Source organism: Leopardus geoffroyi, chromosome E1, assembly GCF_018350155.1.
Source record: "Leopardus geoffroyi isolate Oge1 chromosome E1, O.geoffroyi_Oge1_pat1.0, whole genome shotgun sequence".
Lineage (NCBI taxonomy): Eukaryota > Metazoa > Chordata > Mammalia > Carnivora > Felidae > Leopardus > Leopardus geoffroyi.
In genome coordinates, this window is record NC_059330.1 from 16,428,805 (window position 1) to 16,442,169 (window position 13,365).

General features: G+C 42.2%; 1 long non-coding RNA gene across 1 annotated transcript in view; it reads right to left on the reverse strand.

Annotated features, from left to right (window-relative positions):
• Nucleotides 1-2,554: 2,554 nt before the first annotated feature.
• The window catches only part of LOC123603209, a 49,944-nt gene continuing 39,133 nt past the window's right edge, over nt 2,555-13,365 (reverse strand). Inside the window, exon 4 of the long non-coding RNA XR_006714793.1 lies at nt 2,555-4,210. This is a non-coding gene — a long non-coding RNA (uncharacterized LOC123603209). The remainder of the gene's footprint in view (nt 4,211-13,365) is intronic.

Here is a 13,365-nt window from a genome sequence, read left to right on the forward strand (position 1 = left end):
AATCTGAAAGTGAAATTAGGAAAACAACTCCATTTACAATGGCATCAAAAAAATTAAAACTCTTAGGAATCAATTTAACAAAAGAAGTGTAAGTCTTGTACTCCAAAAACTACAAGACATCTTTGAAAGAAATGAAAGAATATCTAAAAAACTGGAAAGACATCCCATGCTCATGAGTTAAAATTGTTAAGATGACAATACTCCAAATTGCTACACAGATTCAGTGAAATTCCTGTCCAAATACCTGTGTTCTCTCCTGCAGAAATTGATAAGTTGATCTTAATGTTTCATGGAAATTCAAGGGACTTGGAATAGCCAAAAAAATAATCTTGAAAAAGAAGAACAAAGTTGGAGGACTCATACTTCCTAATTTCAAAACCTAGTAAAAAGCTATCATCATCAAAACAGTGTGGTAATTGCATAAGAATGGACATATATAAATCAATGGAATGGAATTGAATGGCCAGAAATAAATCTTCCTGTTTTTGGTCAGTTGGTTTCTGGCAAGGGTGCCAACACCATTCGGGGAAGAAAAAATAGTTTTTTCAACAAATGCTGCCCACACAACAAGATGTCCATATACAAATGAATGAATTTAAATTCCTATCTCACACTGTATGTAAAAAATTAACTCAAAATGGATCATAAACCTAAATATAGGAGCTAAAACTGTAAAATTCTTAGAAGAAAACATAGCAGTACATCTTTGTAATTTTGGATTGGGCAATGTTGTCTTACATATGACACCAGAAGCTTATACTTGACATGACAGAGAAAAAGTAGGTAAATTACACTTCTTCAAAATTAAAACTTTTGGGGGGGCCTAGCAGCCTCAGTTGTTGGAGCATGTGACTCTTGATCTCTTAAGTTCGAGCCCTACATTGGGTGTAGAGATTACTTAAAAATAAAATCTTTTTAAAAAATTTTAAAACTTTTGTGCTTCAAAGGACACTACCAGGGAAATAGGACAGCCCACAGAATGGGAGAAACTATGTGCAAATCATGTATCTGATAAGGAATTTGTATTTAGAACATATAAAGAATCTTAGAACTCAACAATAAAAAGAAAAACAACTCAGTTGAAAATGGGCAAGATTTAAGCAGATGTTTTTCCAAAGACAATGTACCAAAAGCACATGAAAACATGTCCAACATTGTTCAGTAGGGAAATGCAAATAAAGACCACGATGAGATTGCTACAGGGAATGGAGTTTCTTTTGAGGATGATGAAAGTGTTCTAAAACTGATTGGGTGATGTTTGCACAACTGTGAATGTATCAAAATCACTTTATTGTAAACTTTTTAAAATAGATTTGATTTTGGGGGCACCTGGATGGCTCAGTCAGGTAAGCATCCAACTCTTGATTTCAGCTCAAGTCATGATCTCACGGTTCATGAGGTCCAGTCCCGTATCAGGCTCTGTGCTGACAGCGCGGAGCCTGCTTGGGATTCTCTCTCTCCCTCTCTCCCTGCCCCACCCTCTGCCTCTCTCTCTCTCTCAAAATAAATAAACATTAAAAAAATAATAAATGGGTGAATTGTATGGAGGTAGATTATATCTCAATAAAGCTGTTAACCAAATATCCACAATGAGATGCCACTTTACGCCCACTAGGATGGCTAAAATAGAAATGACAGACAATAACAAATGATGATGAATACACAGAAAAATTACAATCCTTGTACATTGCTGATTGTAAAATGGCACAGCGACTTTAGAAGCTTCTCAGAATGTTAAACATAAAATTACTATAAGACCCAGCAATTTGTCTCCTAGGTATATACCGAAGAGAAATAAAAACACATGTCCACACAAAAACTTTTACATGAATGTCCATAGCAGTATTATTCGTGATAGCTAAAAAAAGTGGAAACAATCTAATTGTCCACAAACTGATGAAGGCATAAGCAAAATGTGTCATATCCATATAATGGAATAATATTTGGCCATAGAAGGGGATGGAGAAAAATGATACATGTTACAGCATGGATGCATCTTGAAAACATCATGCCAAGTGAAAGAAGTCACACAGAAGACCACATATTGTGTGATTATGTTTATTGCAAATGTCCAGAATAAGCAAATCCATAGAGACAGAAAGTAGATCAATGGTTTTCAGGGGCTGGAGGGAAAGGGGAAATAGGGAGTGATTAATAATGGGTAGAGGGTTTCCTTTTGGGGTGACAAAAATGTCCTAAAATTTGATAATAGTGATGGTCGCACAACTCCATGAATATTCTGAAAACCACTGAGTTACACACTTTCAAAGGACAAATTTTATGTGAATTATATCTTAACCTGTTATTAAAGTTTGTTTTTTTAATTGTTTTTTAGTTTTATTTTTTTTAATGTTTATTTATTTTTGAAGGAAAGAGAGACAGAGTATGAATGGGGGAGGGGCAGAGAGAGAGGGAGACACAGAACCTGAAGCAGGCTCCAGGCTCTGAGCTGTCAGCACAGAGCCCGACACGGGGCTCGAACCCACAAACCATGAGATCACGACCTGAGCCAAAGTCGGACGCTTAACCACTGAGCCACCCAGGCGCCCCTGTTATTAAAGTTTTTTTTAAAATCACAACTATAGTAATGTGACTACCACAAGTAAAAAATAGCATTATAAATAGTGAACAGGACTCTAGTGAAAATATAAAGTATGATTCTGTATGTTATAGGATAAACACCTGAAAATGTGATTATTTTGCACAAGTGGGCAAAAAAATAGCAGCCAAATTCTAAGAGGGATAGTGAGTACCTGAAAATTGGATGTTACTGGGCTAGCAATTTATTCATCTCTATTCCTCAATGTATTATTATGAACTTGTTCATATATAAGCATAAAGCCACCCGTGACTTTTTACTGGCTTTTTTGAACAAAACATGGTGACCCCTCAGTAAAGAAATAATATTTTTTCTAGAATAAGAGCAAAATAAGAGCTTTCCAAATTGATGAATTTTGTTTCTAAAGGCAGACAGAAAATATCATAACTATAGCAACGTGATTGAAATCTACATTTCTGCAGCAAAACAAGGCTATAAATCATTCTATTGCCAAAAAGGTATAAATCCAATTACGGAGCTAATGACACATTTTATGCTTGAGGAGAAAGCAAACAGAAGTCCTTTATCTAGCGATGCTCTAGGCCATTGCAAAAATTCAACAGCGTACAATGTAAAAGGGCAATTACTATTATGTGTGCATCCTGGAAGATACTTCCCTAGACATAGGAAGGAAACAGCTGATGTTCTATGTACAAAACAGCCTTTGGCATACATGTGCTACATATAGTAATGGGAGGATGCTCCATGACACTTTATTCTGTTCATCACTGCAGATTCATGCTGTGGGAGAAGAGAGTTTTCATCTGTAATAATTATTACATGAGAAAATACATGTTGGGGTCAGTACTGATGGAAACCTGGCCATATGCTTAGCAAAGAAGAGCGTTATTCTAGGAATAAAAGGTTGCACCTGAATGCCAATCCACGCACTGCTTCACTCACAGAGAACAAAGCAAACAACAGATGCCTGACCTTGAATCAGGGATGAAAGGAGAGGAGATTGCAAATATGCAATACAACCAATGAGGAAATGTCTTTTCAGCATGTTTGAGAAGGAACAAGATTCTGCTTTTCTAAGTGGAGGCATGTCATCTGTTGAGGAAAGGCGTTCCCACACATTTTTTTTTAAGATAAAGAAAGTGATTTATAGTATTTATTTGTGACACTCATCCTGCCTGTAGAGATACTTCTCTAAAGTCAGCTCTGTGTTCACATTCTTGCATGGCCTGAACTTGGCCCTTCAAGACTGATATAGCAACAAGTTTTAAAAGTTGAGCATGGGATTAAACCAGCAGAATTTCTTAAGACAGAATTTCTTAAGAAGATGTAAACAACCTATATTGGTTATTTATTGCTGTGTAGAAAATCACCCCAAGACTTAGCAGTTGATAGCAATAAACATTTATGATCTCACAGTTTCTGTGGGGCAAGAATCTGGGAGCAGCTTAGCTGGGTAACTCTGGTTCAGGATTCTTCACAAAATTGTGGTCAAGCTATTGGTGGGGGCTGCAGTCATCTCAAGGCTTGACTGGAGAAGGATCCATTTCCAAGTTCACTCAGGTGGCTGTTGGCAGACCTCCATCATCTCTGACTGTTGGCTGGAGACAGCAGTTCATTGCCATATGGGTCTCCCCATGGCAGCTGGATTTCCTGAGTAAGTGGGCAAGATGGCAAAAGAGGGAGAGCAAGACAGAAGCCATTGTCTTTCTGTAACGCAGCAGTGACATCCTATAGCTTTTGAATATTCTATTTGTTGGAAATGAGGCAGTGAGTCCTGCCCACACGCAAGGAGAAGTGATTACACACAGGAATGGATACCAAGAGGGAGGGATCATTGAGGCCTTCTCTAAGACTTCCTGTCACACTATCCATATACTTCTATATGTGTGACTTTACCTGGACCAACAGTGCCCCATGATTCACAAGGTTTTGGTCAGTAAAGCTCTCTACTCCTCCATCTGTCATGGCCTGAATTCTCAGTGCTCTGTGATCCAGAGGCATACCTTGACCAACCATGTTAGTCACTGAAGGTAGATGCAAGGTCCAATGCCCTTGGGTACACATCTATTATAGAGCTGGTGGGTTTCCCGCTGCCTCCTTCATTGGCATGGCTATTTGGTAGAACAGGTCTAAGTCTATTCTTCTTTGCCATGGCAGGGACAAAGGTTATCTTTAGATAGTAGGCCCTCTTAGCCAGGATACATTGAGAAACTAATTATCCCTATCTTTCAAATGGAGTCGGTCTGACCTGACCTGAGAGGTCAGTGGGTTCGACCTGAGAGGATGCTCTATCTTTATGGCTTGGAAGTTGGCTCTCAAATAAGAGTGGCCTGAATTGAGGCAATGAGTCTCTTATTGATCTGCTTCATCAGGGAGTAGAGACAGCTGGTTGTCCTTCAATTTCCATTTTCCTTGGACTTAGTAATAAAATCCCTGATTATTACCTGGGCACATGGCTGCCTGGAATAAAAACAACAAGGATCAGTCTTCTTGCAGTTAGATGCAGTCTTCATGCATAACCATGTTCTGGCCAATGAGATATAAGCAGTAGTTGGTATGAGCAATATGAGCAGTTTCTAGGAAACAGCCTTATAAGAAAGTAGTATGCCCTGCTTTGCCCTTCTTCCTTTGTGTTGGCTATAGTAGGGATACGATGACTGGAAGTCTAGCAGCCATGTTGAGATAACCTTGGGAACCGTAACCATGCAGGATAAAGCAATATGCAAGAAGGACACTATGGCATATCTTACCAATCCTGAGATGACTATCTCTGGACTTCTTAAATATGAGAGAGAAATAGATTTGCATATTTAAGTTATTTCCAGATTTTTCTGTTACTTCTAACTGATTCTAATCCTAACTAATGATGTGGCTTTATTCAAGAACAGACAATCTTGCCATGACCTTAGCTCCCCCACTATTTCCTACAATATTCTTCTAGTAGGCAGGCATTGTCTCTAAATATAAGGCAAAGAATTAAAGCAAACATTGTTAGGTTTCCACTGGCAATTCTGCAATCTGCAGAAAGCTGGATGCTCCTGCTGAACTGTAGGGATGGGGCTAGGTCAGGTCAGGGGCTAGTCCTTGGGGTTCTCGTTAGATAGAAGGACCAACAGGTGCCTGTGGGGCTCCGAACTGAGCCCTCCTGCCATCTGTCCTGGGTGTTGCCTAAGTCAAAAGGCCTGACAGGTTCAAGATGTGTAGGTCAAGTCCTTGTCTAACTGAGATATGCAGAGCCAGCAAGTACCTTTAAGAATAAGGAGTGGGAGTTGCCAGGGATGAGGAAGTACAGATAAAAGACAAGTGAAGCTGTCTTCTGGAAGACGGTGGGGACTGGACAAAAACAAAAAGCCCGTATCAAGCACCAACGTGGACAGTGTTTGTGTTGTGTATGCAATGCCAGCCAGAGGGCCTTGGGAAACAAAGGCCATGTCTGTTTTCCTTTCATGGCCTCTGCTCCACGGTGTCAATTACTTTCTCTAATGAAACCCACACCAGGCTTCTGCCAGGGCTATGCTCAGCTCCCACTCTCTTTTTTACTGCATGCCAAGGAAATAACTTGGCTCTAAGCATACCTAGGAGGCATTTCTGAGGTATTTTGTGCTGATAGAGAACCCAGAGTACCTACTGGTTTCTTCTTCTTCTTTTTTTTTTGTTTTTATTTATTTTTCAGAGAAAGAGAGAGACAGAGCACAAGTGGGGGAGGGGCAGAGAGAGAGGGAGACACAGAAACCAAAGCAGGCTCCAGGCTCTGAGCTGTCAGCCAGAGCTGGATGCAGGGCTCAAACCCAAGAACCGTGAGATCATGACTTGAGCTGAAGTCAGACATTTAACCGACTGAGCCACCCAGCCGCCCCTACCTACCAGTTTCTTAAGCCCATAGCACTCCTAATGTAGAATGCAAGTCCTGCCTTGTAGAGAGGGCAGGAAATCACCTTAGGCATTAGGAGAATTTCAGTAATTATAACCTGCTATCAGAATCCTGGACTGTGCACATTTTTTAATGCTTCTGCACTACACTTAACTTTAGTTTGATAAACTCACTCCAATATCTTGAGACTGTTCTCTGTTGGTATATGCTGGCCCAAGAATGCCTCTAGTTCAAAATCCATTACCCAGTGCCTACTATTTTTAAATATAGTTCCCCAAATTAGGCAGAGGGACACTCCCTGACCCAGAAGTGGTCTGTGTGAGAGCCTTAGTGGAAACGGTATGGATTCTCAAGTCAGGCAGACCTGCAGTGAAACCAAGACTCTCACAATGGAGTTCAAAGATATTATCTGTAGTTGTGGAACGAGAAATAAAGGAGTATGTGCATTACTTAAGAGTTACAAAGGTGGCCAGCTGAGGAACTAAAAATATCAATAAAGCCTTAATGGGAAGCAGTTGGGGAGGTGAAAGGGAAATGTTAGTACACTAGATCCTTATCTTACATAGCAGAAAGCCAACTGATAAATCAAGAAATGGTGGTATTTTTTCAACAAATATTTACACTGTGCTAAGGCAATGAGGATACAGACATAAAACAAACTAAACAAAGTCACTACACTCATTATTCTACTAATAAGCCTATTGGGTGCCTACCAGAAGAAATAGTAAAAGTCTAAAAAGAGTTGCCTTGGGGGCGGGTGGAGGGGGTGGGTGGAGAGAAATAGGACAAGGGGTTGTTTTTCCTGCAAGCTCTGTTATACTATGCATATATTAAATCTGTTAAGTTACTAACAAATATTGTATTACCTATTAGCTACATATCCTTGAAAGGATTGCTTAAATTCCCTGGGTCTCCATTCTTTTGTCTGGAAATTAGGGATAATAATGGCTTCCTCCAACTGTTTGTTACAGGAGTATCTGCATAAAGTAGGCATGAAAATGTCAGTCCCCTCCCCATGTCTCCCATGTAATATTTTGAAGCTCCAGACTTTCAGGCTGAGAAGTGACATATGTTCCTGGGTCTGGCCTGAGCAAGCCACATGACTTTTCTCTGACTGATTCTGTTCATCTGACACAAAGATGCTCATCTAAAATTTCTTCAAGTGCTGGAGGAACAGGATGCACACTGGTGAAAACCGTGTGTTTGGAAAAAACACTGGCCAAATATTAACACAATTTCCATTTGGACAATATTGTACAATATTGGACAATATTGTTGATATGGTCTTTACTGCTCACTTATGGGCAGTTAAAGTAATTTGCTGTCCTGTTTTAGTGCCTCAGAATCTCTCACAATTGGCTACTTAGTCCCTGAGGTGCTGAAGATCTCATGATGTAAGAGACAGAACAATTGTGAATTCAAGAGAGAGAGAGAGAGAGAGAGAGAGAGAGAGAGAGGGAGGGAGAGATATCGCTGCCTGGGATCAAGATTCAATTAGTAGAAAAACACTGAAAAATATCATGACAGAGCAAGGAGTATTGTGGACATCCAAACAGGTTATGAACGAGAAAGTGGATAAATGTGATCCTTTGTGTGTTAACCCATACACAGATACATAGGGGGGCATGCTTGCAGGTTCTGTGATTTGTCAGTGTGGTGTGTTGTGGGGGGTGGTTGCAGGGAGGGGAGGCTTGAGGGGTGAAGCACAGGCAGTGATGTGCTGGTAAAAGTCTAACAGCCAGTCCTGGCAGTTGCCAATTTCAATGGTGTAAATACTCCCAATGTGGCTGATTTCACACTACTAACTTGCAGTAACTGAATGCAGAATTGAAAGAAATGTGCAGAATCAGCTCTTGCAGCCAGTACCAGTCAGTTCCAACACACTGCTGGCTACAGGTTTCCAGCACTATTCTCTTTCAAAACAGAAAAAAATTCCCAGCTCCTTACACTCATTTGCTTCTAAAGTTGTGGATATGGATTTAGTTTTTATTCCAGAATCCATCTATACCTCCCAAACAGCACTGTTCGTTCAACCCTGATTGATTATTCACTCTTTTGTAAAGTTCATGGCTCATCACAGTTCATAGGAATTCTGGGACTGGAGTATTCCACACCCACCCACACACACACACACACATCCCGACTAAATCTACACAATGGTTGGCAAGACCATTTGTTTATTCAGAAAGCAGCCAACAGGATGCTACAGGCTGGTCAGTGAACCACCCTGCCTTTCAAGATTTGGCAAACCCTGCTGGCCAAGGAAAGCTCCAAGCAGGCAAGAGGGAGCTCCCTCACTTCTTGTCCCCCCACCATTACAGCTCTTTGGAAATTAAGTGCTTGCCTGGTTGTTTGGCACATGTATGACTCTCTTTCTCATCCCACAGGAAACTCTCCCTCATTAGTCTTCAGGGCGGTTTCCCTTTGAAACTCCCCCCACTCCTTTCCTCTCTGAAATCCTGTATCCTGGAGCCAGAGGAGCTATGTCTAGGCCTGACATTTATATACTTGGGGTGGGGGGAGGCTTCTTTAAAGAAAAGAATACACCATTATAAATATAAAGCTACTAGGGTCAGGGCCTTTAGAATGGGTCTGGGCCAATGAGGGTCTACAGAGGAAGCTTCATTAGCTTCCAGTAGATATGCCTCTGTAGCCAGACTATGCTCCAAAGAAAACTGGATGTTTGCCTGGTAGTGGTGGAATGTCCTGTGTTTTTTTCCTTTTAGAGGAGGAGGAAGCCCCAAATGCTGTTCTGCTTCAAAACTCTGCCTTCGAGCCTGATATTGGAACACATTATCCAACTTCTGAGGAAGCCATTTTATTCTGTATCACTCCTACTGTATCACATGGCTACTCCCCCAGCGCTTGGCACAGAATACAACAGAATGCCTGTAACAGGCAGAGACCTTCCCCATTGGTCCAAGGAAGTATCTTCTCTAATCCCTTAGCTGGCTAACTTCAGAATCACTGCAGATGAGAAGGGACCTCTAGTGGTCAGTCTCAAAGGTCACATCATCACAACCTTCTCCCTAGTCTCTCAAAGGTGTTCTGGTCTGTCAACTCTGGGTTGTCCATCCCAAGAGGTAGAAGAAGGAAAATACCGAATAGGTCAGAGGAATTTTTGGGTTTTGATATAGGTAGGTTATGGAGGGTAGGATGACCTCTGCTAAATGGCGTGTAGAGGATGTGGTAGATGTGTTTTTATATGCTTGCTGACAAAATCTACCCAGCTCCTAGTGAGACGGGGCCCAGCATCATGCCAGGGAGTGAAGGGTTGTAGGGAAGCAGAAATGTGACTTCAACCCAAAGTAATAGATGTTCTTCATTTTGAAGGCAGAGCATAATATTGTGAAAGAGTGGATTTTAATCCCTTTTTAAAATCATGACTTCTTTGGGGTGCCTTGGAGCCTCAGTTGGTTAAGCCTCCAGCTCTTGGTTTCGGCTCAGGGCATGATCTCATGATCTCATGATCTCATGAGTTTGAGCCCTGCATTGGGCTCTGTGCTAATGGCATGGAGCCTGCTTGAGGCTTCTCTCTCCTTCTCTCTCTGTCCCTCCCTGGCTTGCCCCCCCCTCAAAAAATAAATAAGCAAAAATAATAAAATCATGACTCCTTTGGGAAGCTAATTAAAAATCAGAAGCCATCTCCTCAGAAAAATAACGATGCACACATCCACACACCCATTTTTGCCTGAAATTCAGAAATTTCATTGATACTCTAAGGCACATCCACAGTGGTTCCAGAAGCCAAGTTAAACTCTGAAATAAGGCCTTTGGATAAGAATGCATTGTGGAAGCCAGGAATCTTGAATGGACTCTAACCCCTTCACTTTGGACAAGTCCCTTGACCTCTCTGAACTTCATTTCCTCATCTATTAGAAAAAGGAAGGGTATGGGGCACCTGGGTGCCTGAGTCAGTTGATCATCTGACTTCAGCTCAGGTCATGATCTTGTGGCTCATGAGTTTGAGCCCCAAGTCAGGCTCTGTGCTGACAGCTCAGAGCCTGGAGACTGCTTCAGCTTCTGTGCTTCCCTCTCTCCCTGCCCCTCCCCCGCTTGTGTTCCGTCTCTCTCCCTCTTTCAAAAATAAATAAACATTAAGAAAATTTTTTAAAAGGAAGGGTAGACAAATGTAGGATTTCCAGATAAAAGACAGAATACTTGGTTAAATCTGAATTTCAAATAAACATAGATTTTTTTTTTAAAGTACAACTATATCCCAAACATTGACTTTGTCCTGAATGAACAGATAGCGGTTGCACAGGACATACTTATACTAAGAAGTATTCATTGTTTACCTGGAATTCAAATTTCACGGGGTGTCCTGTATTTTTATTTGCTAAACTGGGCAAGCCTAGACAGGTGGCCTGTTGGGTCTTGATTTAAGGCCTAAAATTTTTGGTGATGAAGGAATCCTAATGGAGATTGGGAAGTTGGAGTATCATTAATCACTGTTTAAGCTAGAAATGCTGAAGTCCTGTGGCTGAGTTTAAGCAGCTTATTTTTAAAGTTTTGTTGTTGTTGTTGTTGTTGTTGTTTGTTCATTTAGTAATCTCTGCACCCAATGTGGGGCTTGAACTCACAACCCTGAGATCAAGAGTCACATGTTCTTTTGACTGAGCCAGCCAGGCCCCCTGAGTTAAAGCAGTTTAGTGGACACTGTTGGATTCTGGATGGAATAGTCACCACGCTGGCTCCCTGAATTGCTCAAAGAACACTCTATTGTTGCTTAGCTGTGACAGCCAGATTTCTAGCTTTTCTGTCACTTTAAAACCCTCAGTGGGGCGCCTGGGTGGCGCAGTCGGTTAAGCGTCCGACTTCAGCCAGGTCACGATCTCGCGGTCCGTGAGTTCGAGCCCCGCGTCAGGCTCTGGGCTGATGGCCCAGAGCCTGGAGCCTGTTTCCGATTCTGTGTCTCCCTCTCTCTCTGCCCCTCCCCCGTTCATGCTCTGCCTCTCTCTGTCCCAAAAATAAATAAACGTTGAAAAAACAAACAAACAAACAAACAAACAAAAAAACCCTCAGTAAATTCCCAGTGACCCAGCTAGATGATCTGTCTAGCCTGCAACCCTCCAGCCATTTGCTGAGCTGCTGCCTCTGTCCCATAAAGCTTGGGGACAGCGGCTGTGAAGACTGTGGCTTAAAGACCTTTGGGAATGGCACTGGTTAAAGTGGCTTAGAAACTGTGCCCCTCAGACTCTTCCCACATTCTGGTTGCTTGTTTCCCTCTCCTGTTGTTCATTCCCATACAACAAGAGGTACTCTGGGTTCTGTGCACTTGCAGAGTCAGTCTCCTTCCAGCCCTCCCCAACTCCCTCCTTTCCTTCTTCCCTTCCCTCCTGTTAATGTTTCTTGAGTACCTGCCATGCAGTAGGGTCTGTGCTGGGCCCCTCCCCCTTGGCTGAAGCTCTTCCACAGCCATCACTCTCATCGACACTTGGTCCGTAGTCTGTGGTTCTCAAAATGAGAATCCTGAACATGGTGTTGGTCACCTGGGAGGCTGTTAAAGATGACAGTCCTGAGTCTCATCAGAACTGCTGAAGGAGGGGCGCCTGAGTGGCTCAGTCAGTTAAACAGCTGACTCGGTTTCGGCTCAGGTCATGATCTCACCTGTTTGGTGAGTTCGAGACTCCCCCACGTGCCCGCTGTTCCCCTGCCCCGCCTCCCCCCCCCCCCCCCCCCCCCCCCCCCCCCGAGTGCTGACTGTGGAGCCTGCTTGGAATTTTCTGTCTCCCTCTCTCTCTGCCCCTCCCCCCTTTCACTGTCTCTGTATCTCTCAAAATAAATAAACTTAAAAAAAAAAAAAAAGAACTGCTGAAGGAAAGGTGCCTGGAGACTGTTTCTTAGAAATGCTGTTTCTTAGGCTCACCTAAATCAGAAGGCTGTGTGGGGCACCTGGGTGGCTCAGTCAGTTAAGCCTCCAACTTTGACTGAGGCCCCATGATTTCATGGTTCTTGGGTTCAAGCCCCGTGTCTGGGCTGACGTCTTAGAGCCCGGAGTCTGCTTTGGATTTTCTCTCTCTTTCTCTCTCTCTCTCTCTGCCCCTCCCCCATTTGTGCAGTCTCTCTCTCTCTCAAAAATAAATAAATAAACATTAAAAAAAAAAAAAAGGCTGTGGCTGCTAGTTCTTGGACCCCCTTCTCTGTCCAGAAGTGCACAGGCCTAACGTGGAGCCAATTGGTTTCTACTCCCAGGAACTTCCAGATGCGAGGCTGCCTCTCTCCTCTCCCTCTGGGCCTGAGCTACTTATAGAAGATGTGAAGTACTAGACTCTGTTAATACTGCAACCAGCCAAACTACTTAGGCTTAATGGTTAACTACTAGGCTTAATTATTTATGGCAAAAATAGTTTCCCCATTCTGTCAGTTTTAGGAAAGAGGAATGTTCCAGGAATGACGGTGGACAAATCTTGTCACTTCTTTGACTCTCCAGCAGGGGCACCACGATATCATTTTTAAAATCTGAAACCCCGCCCCAGCACCGAGTGCACTCTACCTGGCTCCTAACCATCATTAACTTTCCCTTCTAGAAGATAAGACCTTTCAAGTTGAGGAACTTTGTTTTGCTCATCTTTGTATCTCTCAGGGTATCCACTTAATGTAGTGAAATTCAGGGAGCACCATTCATCTTGTAGACATCACAGTTTTCCACAGATGGCAGTTGAGTGACTTGAGAAGCCAAGTCTTTTATTTATTCATGATAAAGACACCATATTGGCTTGGATGGCACTGGCACTTCCAATGTTTAGAATACTCAGTACATGGAGGATACTCAATAAATAACTGCTAAATACTTTCCCCCAACATGAACATGTCAAATATACAGAAAAAATGAAACTGGATGGATATCTATTTAACCCTATATAGATTATAGATTCAGCACGTGTGAATTTTTGCTATACTTACTCTGTGTGTGTGTGTGTGTGTGTGTGTG